Genomic DNA, 12060 nt, shown 5'->3' on the forward strand with positions numbered 1-12060 from the left:
GAAACCGGAGAAAACCCACGCAAACACGAGGAGAACATACAAACAACTCCTTGAGCGATCATGCTGCCCACATATATAAAATGAGAACATAGTCTCCTAAATATAATAAGTTTGGGTTATTATAAACACTGCAATACCAAATATGTGAAGTGTTTCTTTTTTTTTTAGGTATTCTGTACAGGAAAATGTTTTTTTTTACTTAATAACTATACATAATCCCATAAATGGGCCTCACCAGGTGAACATCTATGTTGTAGTGCTTGGCAACACCTAATAGGAGGCTGGTAAACAGATCTGGAGGCAACTGTGAGATACCATGGCTAACAAAGCAACCCATCGGCACCCAGCTACAGTGTTGCGAGGTGGGCGACTGACAGAGGGAGCCTTGAACCTGGAGCATGATCTTGATCACTGTGTGGAGTTCATACAGTAACTTTTGTGTAACTTTTCATAATACAATGAATAGGTTGTGTTTGCTGTCACCGCAATACTCCTTTAAAGTGAATCTGGCAACTGATTCATGTGTCCTGAATCCCGGACAGTATGAATCAGTCTGGCTGCATCATAGCAGACATGTACAGTACAGACCAAAAGTTTGGACACACCTTCTCCTTTAAAGATTTTTCTGTATTTTCATGACTTTGAAAATTGTACACTCACACTGAAGGCATCAAAACTATGAATTAACACATGTGGAATTATATACTTAACAAAAAAGTGTGAAACAACTGAAAATATGTCTTATATTCTAGGTTCTTCAAAGTAGCCACCTTTTGCTTTGATGACTGCTTTGCACACTCTTGCATTCTCTTGATGAGCTTCAAGAGGTAGTCACCGGAAATGGTCTTCCAACAGTCTTGAAGGAGTTCCCAGAGATGCTTAGCACTTGTTGGCCCTTTTGCCTTCACTCTGCGGTCCAGCTCACCCCAAACCATCTCGATTGGGCTCAGGTCTGGTGACTGTGGAGGCCAGGTCATCTGGCGTAGCACCCCATCACTCTCCTTCTTGGTCAAATAGCCCTTACACAGCCTGGAGGTGTGTTTGGGGTCATTGTCCTGTTGAAAAATAAATGATGGTCCAACAAAACACAAACCGGAATGAATAGCATGCCGCTGCAAGATGCTGTGGTAGCCATGCTGGTTCAGTATGCCTTCAATTTTGAATAAATCCCCAACAGTGTCACCAGCAAAGCACCCACCCACCATCACACCTCCTCCTCCATGCTTCATGGTGGGAACCAGACATGTAGAGTCCATCCGTTCACCTTTTCTGCGTCACACAAAGACACGGTGGTTGGAACCAAAGATCTCAAATTTGGACTCATCAGACCAAAGCACAGATTTCCACTGGTCTAATGTCCATTCCTTGTGTTCTTTAGCCCAAACAAGTCTCTTCTGCTTGCTGCCTGTTCTTAGCAGTGGTTTCCCAGCAGCTATTTTACCATGAAGGCCTACTGCACAAAGTCGCCTCTTAACAGTTATTGTAGAGATGTGTCTGCTGCTAGAACTCTGTGTGGCATTGACCTAGTCTCTAATATGAGCTGCTGTTAACCTGCGATTTCTGAGGCTGGTGACTCGGATAAACTTATCCTCAGAAGCAGAGGTGACTCTTGGTCTTCCTTTCCTGGGGCGGTCCTCATGTGAGCCAGTTTCTTTGTAGCGCTTGATGGTTTTTGCAACTGCACTTGGGGACACATTCAAAGTTTTCCCAATTTTTCGGACTGACTGACCTTCATTTCTTAAAGTAATGATGGCCACTCGTTTTTCTTTACTTAGAATTTGTATAATGGCAAGAAAAAAGCAGCTAACAGTCTATTCAGTAGGACTATCAGCAGTGTATCCACCTGACTTCTGCACAACACAACTGATGGTCCCAACCCTATTTATAAGGCAAGAAATCCCACTTATTAAACCTGACAGGGCACACCTGTGAAGTGAAAACCATTTCCGGTGACTACCTCTTGAAGCTCATCAAGAGAATGCCAAGAGTGTGCAAAGCAGTCATCAAAGCAAAAGGTGGCTACTTTGAAGAACCTAGAATATAAGACATATTTTCAGTTGTTTCACACTTTTTTGTTAAGTATATAATTCCACATGTGTTACTTCATAGTTTTGATGCCTTCAGTGTGAATGTACAATTTTCAAAGTCATGAAAATACAGAAAAATCTTTAATTGAGAAGGTGTGTCCAAACTTTTGGTCTGTACTGTATGTTTTACTCTAAAACATTTTACTGTGTTTCAGAGAAAATATACCTTGAAGCAGCCGGCCCTGAACGAGTTGACGAATCCGAATTAGGTCCCTAGCGGCTTCACCCTGCCCTGCTCCTCTGGACTGACAGACTCTCCCTATGTGTGTATAGGGAGCGGGGTGTGGAGAAGGGATCTGCCTTTTGGACTAGTTATCCTATTCACCTCGCCCCTAACAGTTTTTAAAAGTAGGTTTTCTCTGAAATGTCACAGGGTAAAAAAACATAATAAGGCTGCAATAATACAACCAGAGGTCTAATTCATGTAGCCTGTGGGCAGCTTCAATTAGCTGTTGGGTTACCTGTGAAGGGATTGTTTGGGCTTGGGACAAAAATCTACAGTCACTCTTTATGATTGCAGAATCATGTTGGCGCAGTGTTACGATTCCCTGACATTCCCCCGTGCCATCTCATCTAAGAAAAATTGAAAATTGACAGAAAGACATAGGGCGCTATTCAGATAAAGGAGTTTTAAGGTGCTCACCTGATTTAGTTGTGAGAAGTACAACTCTTATAAAAACTTAGTAAGGTATCCAACTGCTGCTGCTCCGCTGTTTTTTTGTTTTGTTGTTTTTTTTTTACTATAGCCCAAAATTAACAGGCAGATAGTTGCCAACTACCTACCTGTTCTGCCCGGCACCAGCACAGAGCTACCGCTACTGCTGTCGATTCAGCTGCTTAAAAGGGGTTTTTCCATGAACAAAAGTTGATTTTAATTGATAGATCCCGGAATAATAATAAGTTCCACAATTGGATGTTTAAATAAAATGTTCCGGTGCTGAGATAATCTTATAAATGTGCCCCTGCTGTGTACTGTGTAATGGCTGTGTCTGACTGTACAGGGACATGGTCTGATCATACCACAGCTCCTGGGCAGGGGAGGAAGCAAAAGAGATTATACAGACAGGACAGCCGGGGATCACAGCTGATTCTTTTTGTGAAGTAAAACATTTCCCTGCCTGTTTTTAAACAAGGTTTTACTTCATAGAAAGAATCAGCTGTGATCCCCGGCTGTCCTGTCTGTATACTCTTTTGTGCCCTCCCCTGCCCAGAAGCTGTGGTATGATCAGACATTGCAATTGATTAAAATGAACTTTTGCTCATGGGAAAACCCCTTTAAAGTCAACCTTCCTCTTCCTGGCTGGTCTGTCAACGTCATGCTGATTGACAGCTGGATCCCCGCAGTTAGGCCTCTTTCACACATCAGTATTTCCGGTACGAGTGGTGACAGTTTCCACACGTACCGGAGACACTGACACATGTAGACCCATTCAATTCTATGGGTCTGCGCACATGTCAGTGTGTTTCCACAGACTTTGTGTCCGTATGATCCACGTGCTGACATGTCCGTTTTTGGCTGGCAGCACGGATCACATGGACGCATTCAAGTCAATGGGTCCATGTAAACACATACTGCAAACGGATGTCATCCGTGTGACACGTACGTCATCCGTGTGACACGTACGTCATCCGTGTGTCACGCAAGTCATCCGTGTGTCACGCAAGTCATCCGTGTGACACGTACCGGCATTTGGGAATCAGTGTACAGTTAGGGCTGTTTTCAGGCGCCGGGTGCTGAACGCTGCCCTTATCTTGGTTCACTGACAGCCCTGCCATCAGCACCAGCAGGGGACCATGATGAGAGTAGTAGTGTCTGCACTTGCAGTGTCCACCTGTAAAAATAAGAATAAAATTTAAAAAATCCTTATACTCACCTGTCCTAAGTGTCCCTGCTGTAATCCATGCAACTGCTCAGCAGAGGAGCCGGGGAGAATGATGCACTGCAGCGAGTGGCCCCGGAGCTGCGCACAGCGAGCTCAGCGGAGGTCCGGGCCCGCTCATTGCAGGAGTCATTCTACCCAGCTCCTCTGCTGAGCGGTTGCATGGATTACAGCGGGGGCATTTAGGACAGGTGAGCATAAGGATTTTTTTATTTTATTCTTATTTTTAAAGGTGGAGACACCAGGAGCAGAATACTACTCTCATCATTATCCCCTGCTGGTGCTGATTGCAGCGCCAGCAGGGAACAATGATGAGGGCAGCATTCAGCACCCGGCGGGAGTTTGGGAACAGCATTAACTGTACCGCTGATTCCCAAATGCTGGTACGTGAGATCCTGATGCGGCACACGGTTGCCACACAAGTGCACATGGACATGTCCGGTACTGGTAATATCAGGACGTGTGAAAGAACCCTTAGGCAGCGTCCCGTCAACATAGAAGAGCGGAAGTGAAGCCGCCGCTCTGTCGATGTGACGTCAGTGGAGGCCGCTGAGTCACAGGCAGGAGCAGTCAGCAACCTCTCTGTGTTGGCAAAGATTGACGTTGCGCACAACAGGCAGTTAGGTGGCAACTATCTGCCTTTTAGTTTTTAGGTCCATAGGAACAAAAAAAAGTCCTAGATGATCCCTTTAAATTTTTGTTGATTTGAGCTCTTGCTGCAAAAATGCTGCTGAAACAATACATATTTGGAGCTATATTAAGGGCAAACAAGAATTTAGCCTTTCTCCAGACCTCTTTGCACCCCCTGAAAGCCTTTCTTTAATCTTGAGACATCAATTTACAAGATCCATATAACACATCTCACTCGAAGATGACTCCACAGTAACAGCTTTGTGAGCCACGTGGGAAACTCCAACTGTATACATGTAGCCATGATGCAATGATCCCTGCCTCCCCCAGGACATGATCCCAGACCATCTATGCACTAAATATACAACTCTTGTACAGAACTGTATTACAGACACAAGTACGAGCTGTTAGCTGCATTCGGATGCTCATAATAAAACTCCATAAAAAAACATACGTATCTCAGGCTTTATTAAAGGGGCTGTCTGGCCTTAGGCTACATGTCTACAGTCACTATATGACTGCACACTTGTGAATCCTCACATCTTGCAGTGCGCGCGCTGTCAGGATTCTCCAGTCATGGAAGCGGCAGGTGCATTAGGTCACATGCCAACTAGATGGAAGTGGACTTGCAGCGTATATACAGGAGGAATGGTACTGTGCAGTGTATATATACAGGACAGGAGGAGTGGTACTGTGCAGTGTATATATACAGGACACGAGGAGTGGTACTGTGCAGTGTATATTTACAGGACACGAGGAGTGGTACTGTGCAGTGTATATATACAGGACAAGAGGAGAGGTACTGTGCGGTGGATATATACATGAGGAGTGGCATTGTGCAGTGTATATATACAGGACAGGAGAAGTGGTACTGTGCAGTATATATACAGGGCAGGAGAAGAAGTGGTACTGTGCACTGTATATACACAGGACAGGAGGAGTGGTACTGTGCAGTGTATATACACAGGACAGGAGTGGTACTGTGCGGTGTATATACACAGGACAGGAGTGGTGGTACTGTGCAGTGTATATACACAGGGCAGGAGAAGTGGTACAGTGCAGTGTATATATACAGGACAGGAGGAGTGGTACTGTGCAGTGTATAAATCTAGGACATGAGGAGTGGTACTGTGCAGTGTATATATACAGGACAGGAGGAGGGGTACTGTGCAGTGTATATATACAGGACAGGAGGAGTGGTACTGTGCAGTGTATATATACAGGACAGGAGGAGTGGTACTGTGCAGTGTATATATACAGGACAGGAGGAGTGGTACTGTGCAGTGTATATATACAGGACAGGAGGAGTGGTACTGTGCAGTGTATATATACAGGACAGGAGGAGTGGTACTGTGCAGTGTATATATACAGGACAGGAGGAGTGGTACTGTGCAGTGTATATATACAGGACAGGAGGAGTGGTACTGTGCAGTGTATATATACAGGACAGGAGGAGTGGTACTGTGCAGTGTATATATACAGGACAGGAGGAGGGGTACTGTGCAGTGTATATATACAGGACAGGAGGAGTGATACTGTGCAGTGTGTGTACATACAGATACTTAGATTTGCACAGTCTCAGCCAGGCACCTTGTCACTTCTGGAACCCTTGCCACCTTAACATAGCCCAGCTCTGCTTCATGAACACTGTCATTTTGTAACCACATTTGTATTTTCCCAGTGAATACAGGAGGAATGGTACCTGTGTGAATCACTGTTCTGACAATGACAAACTCTTCAGAGCAAACTCTGTAGTTAGAGGCATTAGAAGGTATTACGGTAATTAGTGCACAATATACAAGACCAGCTTTTCAAAGTCAAATCTGTGCCTGGATTGCCCATCTTAAACTCTTAGAACTCTGAGTTGTCCAATCATTTGTTTATTTACCTACCATAAAGATAAGTAGATCAGCAGACAATCTCAGACTCCACACAGAATGCATGACTCACAGGTACACAATGGTACACTGACAACAGTAGCCAGGCAGCCCATTTTATGACCTAACCGACCAGCCCACCGGGCATCTGCCCGATAAGGCAGACTAGCAGTCCGGGCCTGGCCTCGCTCAATGCAAGCGTATTGAGTGATGCCGGAAGCATACTATGAAGAACACACAGTTCGAAACGCGTCAGATAGCATGCTGTTTAAAGCATTTTTTTAACATGTACCCTTTTTAATCATGTTTAAATAAATTTCAAGTTTTTAATTAATTCCCTGGATTTTGTGCTGGATAAATCTCTCTTTCCTGCCATTGATCCACCCTGCTGCCAACACAGGCTCTCAATCCCTGCATGTCCTGAAGAATTCCACTACATATGGTGAGGAGGATGAACTTTTTCATTTTTATACACTGATAATGTACAGGTTTTATCCAACAGTGAGAACTATTCTTTGGCTCATAAAAGGGGATCCAGGGTGAAGAATATCATTTTATGATGTACATTTGACTAACATGACACCTGGAGAGATGTTGTCAGGGTGACACAACACTCCTTAAAAAGGTGCTCATTTGTATAAGGAGTTGTCTCATTAAGGGCTCTTTTACACATCAGTTACTGTGTGCTATTCGGTATATTTACAGATAGATTCACTGATTGTATCTGGTCTGTAATCTACAGTGCTGTGCAAATTAATTGGGACAAAGCATTTTTTTAAGTAAAATCGTAAGTTGGTTACCAGTCAGTGATTCAAACCAGTTTTAACTGCTGTGAACAGGTGTGAGTGTATAACCTTGAGTAACAAAATGTGGTTTGACTGGTTTTAGTCAGAAAATAACAGCTAGCTGCCCCCTCAGCTTCAGTTGAGAGCTTGTTTCTGTGAGGAGTGGTTTAGTGTACTTTTTCTCTCAGTGTGATTCGTGCCTGTAAAAATGGATGTTACTCCACGGAAGAGGTCTAGAATTATTACTCTTAATGAACATACAAGTCTGACTGTAAGAGAAATCGTTTCCACCATTGGTATTGGAAAATCTACCGTTTCAAGAATAATTGGCAGACACAATGAAACTGGATCGTTTTCTCCAAAACGAAAAGGGAAATGTGGAAGAAAATGGAAAACGACAACAAGAACTGATAAAACACTTATCAGAAATAGTTAAATTAATGTAAGAAAAACAAGTAAAGACCTCCAAAGAGACTTGTTCGCTGCAGGTATTGATATTAGCGATTCGACTGTACGGCGCAGGCTTCTGGAAGTTGGTCGGAGGGCAACAAAGGCAGTAAAAAAAACAACTTCTGACATCTCCAATGAAGGCAAAAAATATAAATCTTGGACAACTAATCAATGGAAAAAGGTAATTTTCAATGATGAAACCCATCTTTTTGTTCAAGGGTACAGAGAAAGTGTTGTTAGAAGAAGCAAAAATGAACCACTGCGAGCTGATTATATTCAACAAACTGTAAAACACCCTCAAAAACAGATGTTTTGGGGCTTTTTTACAGCTGATGGTACACGGAGCTTATTTTCTGTTGATGGTATGATGAATTCATCCAAATACATAGTCGTTTTAAAACGTTTTATTGTGCCATTCATGCGTAAACTTGAAGGGACATTCCAACAAGATTTGGCTCCATGCCACAATTCCAAGTGTGTGAAGAAATTCCTGGAAGAAAATAAAGTAAAAGTGCTGGACTGGCCTGGCAATTCACCAGACTTAAATCCTATAGAAAATTTGTGGAGCATTGTGAAGAGAAGTCTTGGCAAAATGGACTGTACAACCAAAGAACGCATAATACAAGTATGGTACCATGATGAAGAATTGAAGAATTTATGCAAAAACTTGGTAGAATCAATGCCAAAACGCATTGAAAATCTCATATCTGCTAAAGGAGGACATATTTATTACTAAAATTAGTATGTAACAGTGCATTATAACATTTTATTATTAAATATTCAAAAATATGTGTTTTTTTGCTTTGTCCCAATTAATTTGCACAGCACTGTATCTATCCATACGTCCTTTTTATTTTGTGGATCGATTGTCCGCAAAAAATAAAACAAGACATTCATGCTGCAGATCAAACTTGCCAATGCAATTCAATGGCCTCATGAAAAAAGGATGCAATCCATGTGCTGTATGTATTTTACTATTCAAAGGTGTTATCTGGGATTATTATTATTTTTTTTTTTTTATAGTACTAAGAATTTACATGCAAGTGGTTGCTACCTACCTGGCCGGTTCAGAGCAATCACTGACTGCTCCTACCAGCGACAGAACAGCGGCTTCTGATCCACGCCGCTCTGATAACGGGGAGTGGCTGCTGATGTCATGCTGATTGACAGCTGGTTCCCTGCTGAATAACTGCGGTGAGCAGCAAGACATCCGCAGTCACACCCCGCTGACAGAGAGGAAGAGCGGCCCCTGGAGGTGAAGCAGTGGAATCATCGGCAGGAGCGGTCAGAGCCAGCGCCCAGTAGAACAAGCAGGTAGTTAGCAACTACTTGCCTGTCAGTCCTTAGCCCCAAGAAAAAAAAATCCCGGATGTATGGAACCTATCTGCATGTTTTTACATATGGAAGTAGTAATATGGCTGTTTTCTTGAGGCCCGATGTGCCAGTCAAGAGAAGTCTGGCATTGAAACCATATGCGATTTAGTCTAGCAGTGTATGGAGGGCGTGTCAATTGGCATAGAAGCCATCCAAGTGCATTGACACACCCCCGATGCACTTCCAGCCTGAATTGAATATAGGTATTTTTTTGGAGGTGGGGGAGGTCACGAGTTTATACAACCATACATCTAATCACAAAGTAGATTGATCTATAGGCACAGCATTATTTCATGCACATTTGCACTCTCCAATTGTGAATCTGTCTGAACAAAAAAAAAAAAAAAAAACAAACACAGATAATCAAAACACTGAACATTATAGAACAAATGTACAAAAGTGAAAATTTCACAAATCGAAAAAATAAAAAACATGAAAGACTACATGGTGGTGAGACGCCACAAGCAGCGCCGTCCTCCGCAGTTACAACTGTTTAGCACCAGCCAAATTGTTCCATCACATAATGGTCTCCTACGGGGCCTACTGCGACTTCACAAATGTTTCCTAACCTGATGGATTTTGTGTCGCTGGGCACAAGTGACTCCTTTGCCATAGACTTGTCTACGTATCTGCTGTATTATTTGCAGCAAAATCGAAGCTCTAAAATAGGCACATGGCAGCAAGTTGCACAAATATTTGAGAATTCCTGTTTGGCTTATTTAAACGTATGAATATTTACCTAAAATTATTTTTTGTCATTTTGGGGTTAACCCCTTAATGACATACGATGTACAGTTACGTCGTATGTTGTGTCCAAGACTTTGATGCAGGCTCGCATATCATCAGCCTCTAACAGCCGCGGGCGGAGCGGAGATCAGCCCGCGGCTGTTACATGCCAATGTCAATCTCTGACAGCGGCATTTCACACGCTCCGGCAGGAGGGCCTGTTATTCCACGCGGGCATCGGCATGCCCGTCACGTGATCATGGGTGTGCCAATGAGTTATCACGACAGCGGAGGTCTGTTGAAGACCCCCCCCCGTGCCGGTCATTGCTATACTTCTGTGAAAGCCGGCATTCATAGGAAATCGTGATTTTAGCTATAGAGTAGGGCTGATGCACTGCTATGTATAGTACAAGCGATCGGATGATTGCAGCTTCAAGTCCACTACAGGGACTATTAAATGCAGTAGAAAAAAAATGTTTTAAAAATATAAAAAAAATAAATAAAAAAAAAATAAAAAACACAAGATTCATGTTACCTAATTAAGAATAAAACAATAAAATTTTTTTGACATATTTGGTAACGCCGTGTTCAGAAAAGTCCAATCTATCAAAATATTAAATAAATTAATGCGATCGGTAAACGAAGTAACGAGAAAAAAATCAAGATGGCAGAATTAAAGTTTTTTGGCTGCTGCAACATTGCAATAAAATACAATCAACACGTATCTAACCCAACATGATATGTGTAAAAACGTCAGCTGAGGGCGCAAAAAATAAGCTCTCATACAGCCCCATAAGCTGAAAAATGTAAAAATTACAGGTCTCGAAAAAGGGCAACAAAAGCAAATTATTTTTTTTCACACCATTTAAATAATAAAAAAAAAAGTATACGTTTGCTATCTGCATACTCGTACTGACATGGGTAATCATATTGCCAGGTCAGTTTTACCATACAGTGAACATGGTAAATAAAAAAAAATAAAAAAAACACAATTGTAGAATTGCACATTTTTTTTTGCAATTTCTATGCACTTGAATTTTTTTTCCCCACTTTCCAGTGCATCACATAATAAAATGAATGGTGTCATTCAACAGTACAACTTGTCCTGCAAAAAAAAAAAAACACAAACCCTCGTATGGCTATGTGGACGGAAAAGTAAACAAAAAAATATGTTAAGGCTCTTTAAAGAAGTACAAAAAATGGAAAATAGCCTGGTCATGAAGGGGTTAAAGATTTTGCACTCATTTGCTTTCTATAGCCTCTGTCTATAGCTGGCTGCAGAATGGGTTGACTGAGAAACCGTCAGCGAGCTCATTCTGATGGTCCAGTGGGAAAGTTTGTAATTCATTTTTTTCTGATCTTCTTTTCACTGATTTATAACCAAATAACACATCAAAGTTGAGGGTTGCAGGGAAACAAACAGCTGGTACAAGCACAATGGGGGTACATTTTTCATGAAACCAAATTGCAAAAATGATTTTGAGCCTCAAATAAAAGCGGCTCCCAGAGGTGGAAAACACCTGAAACAATCCCATCAGTGCAGGTGCGGCTGTGATAATATCAGCATGCAATGACCTGGGGGCAGACTGCACACCCCACCATCACCACAACTCCCAGGTACATTACACTGTAGCCCCCCATAGTGAGCTGCCCGCCCCCTCAGGCTCACCTGCTCCCTGCAGTGCTCTCCTCTACTCCGCTGTGTACATGACTCTGTTGCTTCCTCGGCAGCTTCTTATCTCCCTGTAATCCCTGCTGTGTTTACTGACACTTCTTCCCCTAACGTCCCGTATACGGAGGCGTGCCCGGAGGTGACTGAGCCCGGAGGTGACTGTTACCGGGCTGAGGCGCAGGCGGCGGCGTCCTGTCTCCCTGGGACACGCAGTGCTGGGACTCGCAGAGCAGTAAACATCACCCGCCCGCTGCTGCCGCCTCCTCTGCTCACAGCGCCTCCATCAGACGCATCAGACGCCTCAGCCGCGTCTCTGCTGTGCACACGGGCAAGGTGCGGAGCCGGAACAAAACAGCATTGATTACACAATTACTAAGCACTCATTTTTAAGATTTATCACCAGTTTTAGTCACAGGTAATTTGTGTCAGCAAAGTGGCCCCAAATCCCACACACTGCAGGTTCTCTGCCCCTTTGCCATGATCCTACTTGTAAAAACACTGTTTTTTCCCCATTTCGTTTTTCTTATTTTTTTTTTGCAGTTAACAATCTGCTCCGATTATTGGCTCTTTGCTGTATTT

General features: G+C 43.0%; 1 protein-coding gene across 1 annotated transcript in view; it reads right to left on the bottom strand.

Moving 5' to 3' along the window:
• The window catches only part of DNAH11 (dynein axonemal heavy chain 11), a 481578-nt gene extending 469768 nt beyond the window's left edge, over positions 1 to 11810 (bottom strand). The window contains exon 1 of the mRNA XM_073677778.1: positions 11479 to 11810. The gene's annotated coding sequence lies outside the window, so the exon portion shown is untranslated. The remainder of the gene's footprint in view (positions 1 to 11478) is intronic.
• Positions 11811 to 12060: the final 250 nt, after the last annotated feature.

Source organism: Phyllobates terribilis, unplaced genomic scaffold (genome assembly GCF_046119375.1).
Source record: "Phyllobates terribilis strain yellow unplaced genomic scaffold, ASM4611937v1 Scaffold_4__5_contigs__length_816908805, whole genome shotgun sequence".
Classification (NCBI taxonomy): Eukaryota; Metazoa; Chordata; class Amphibia; order Anura; family Dendrobatidae; genus Phyllobates; species Phyllobates terribilis.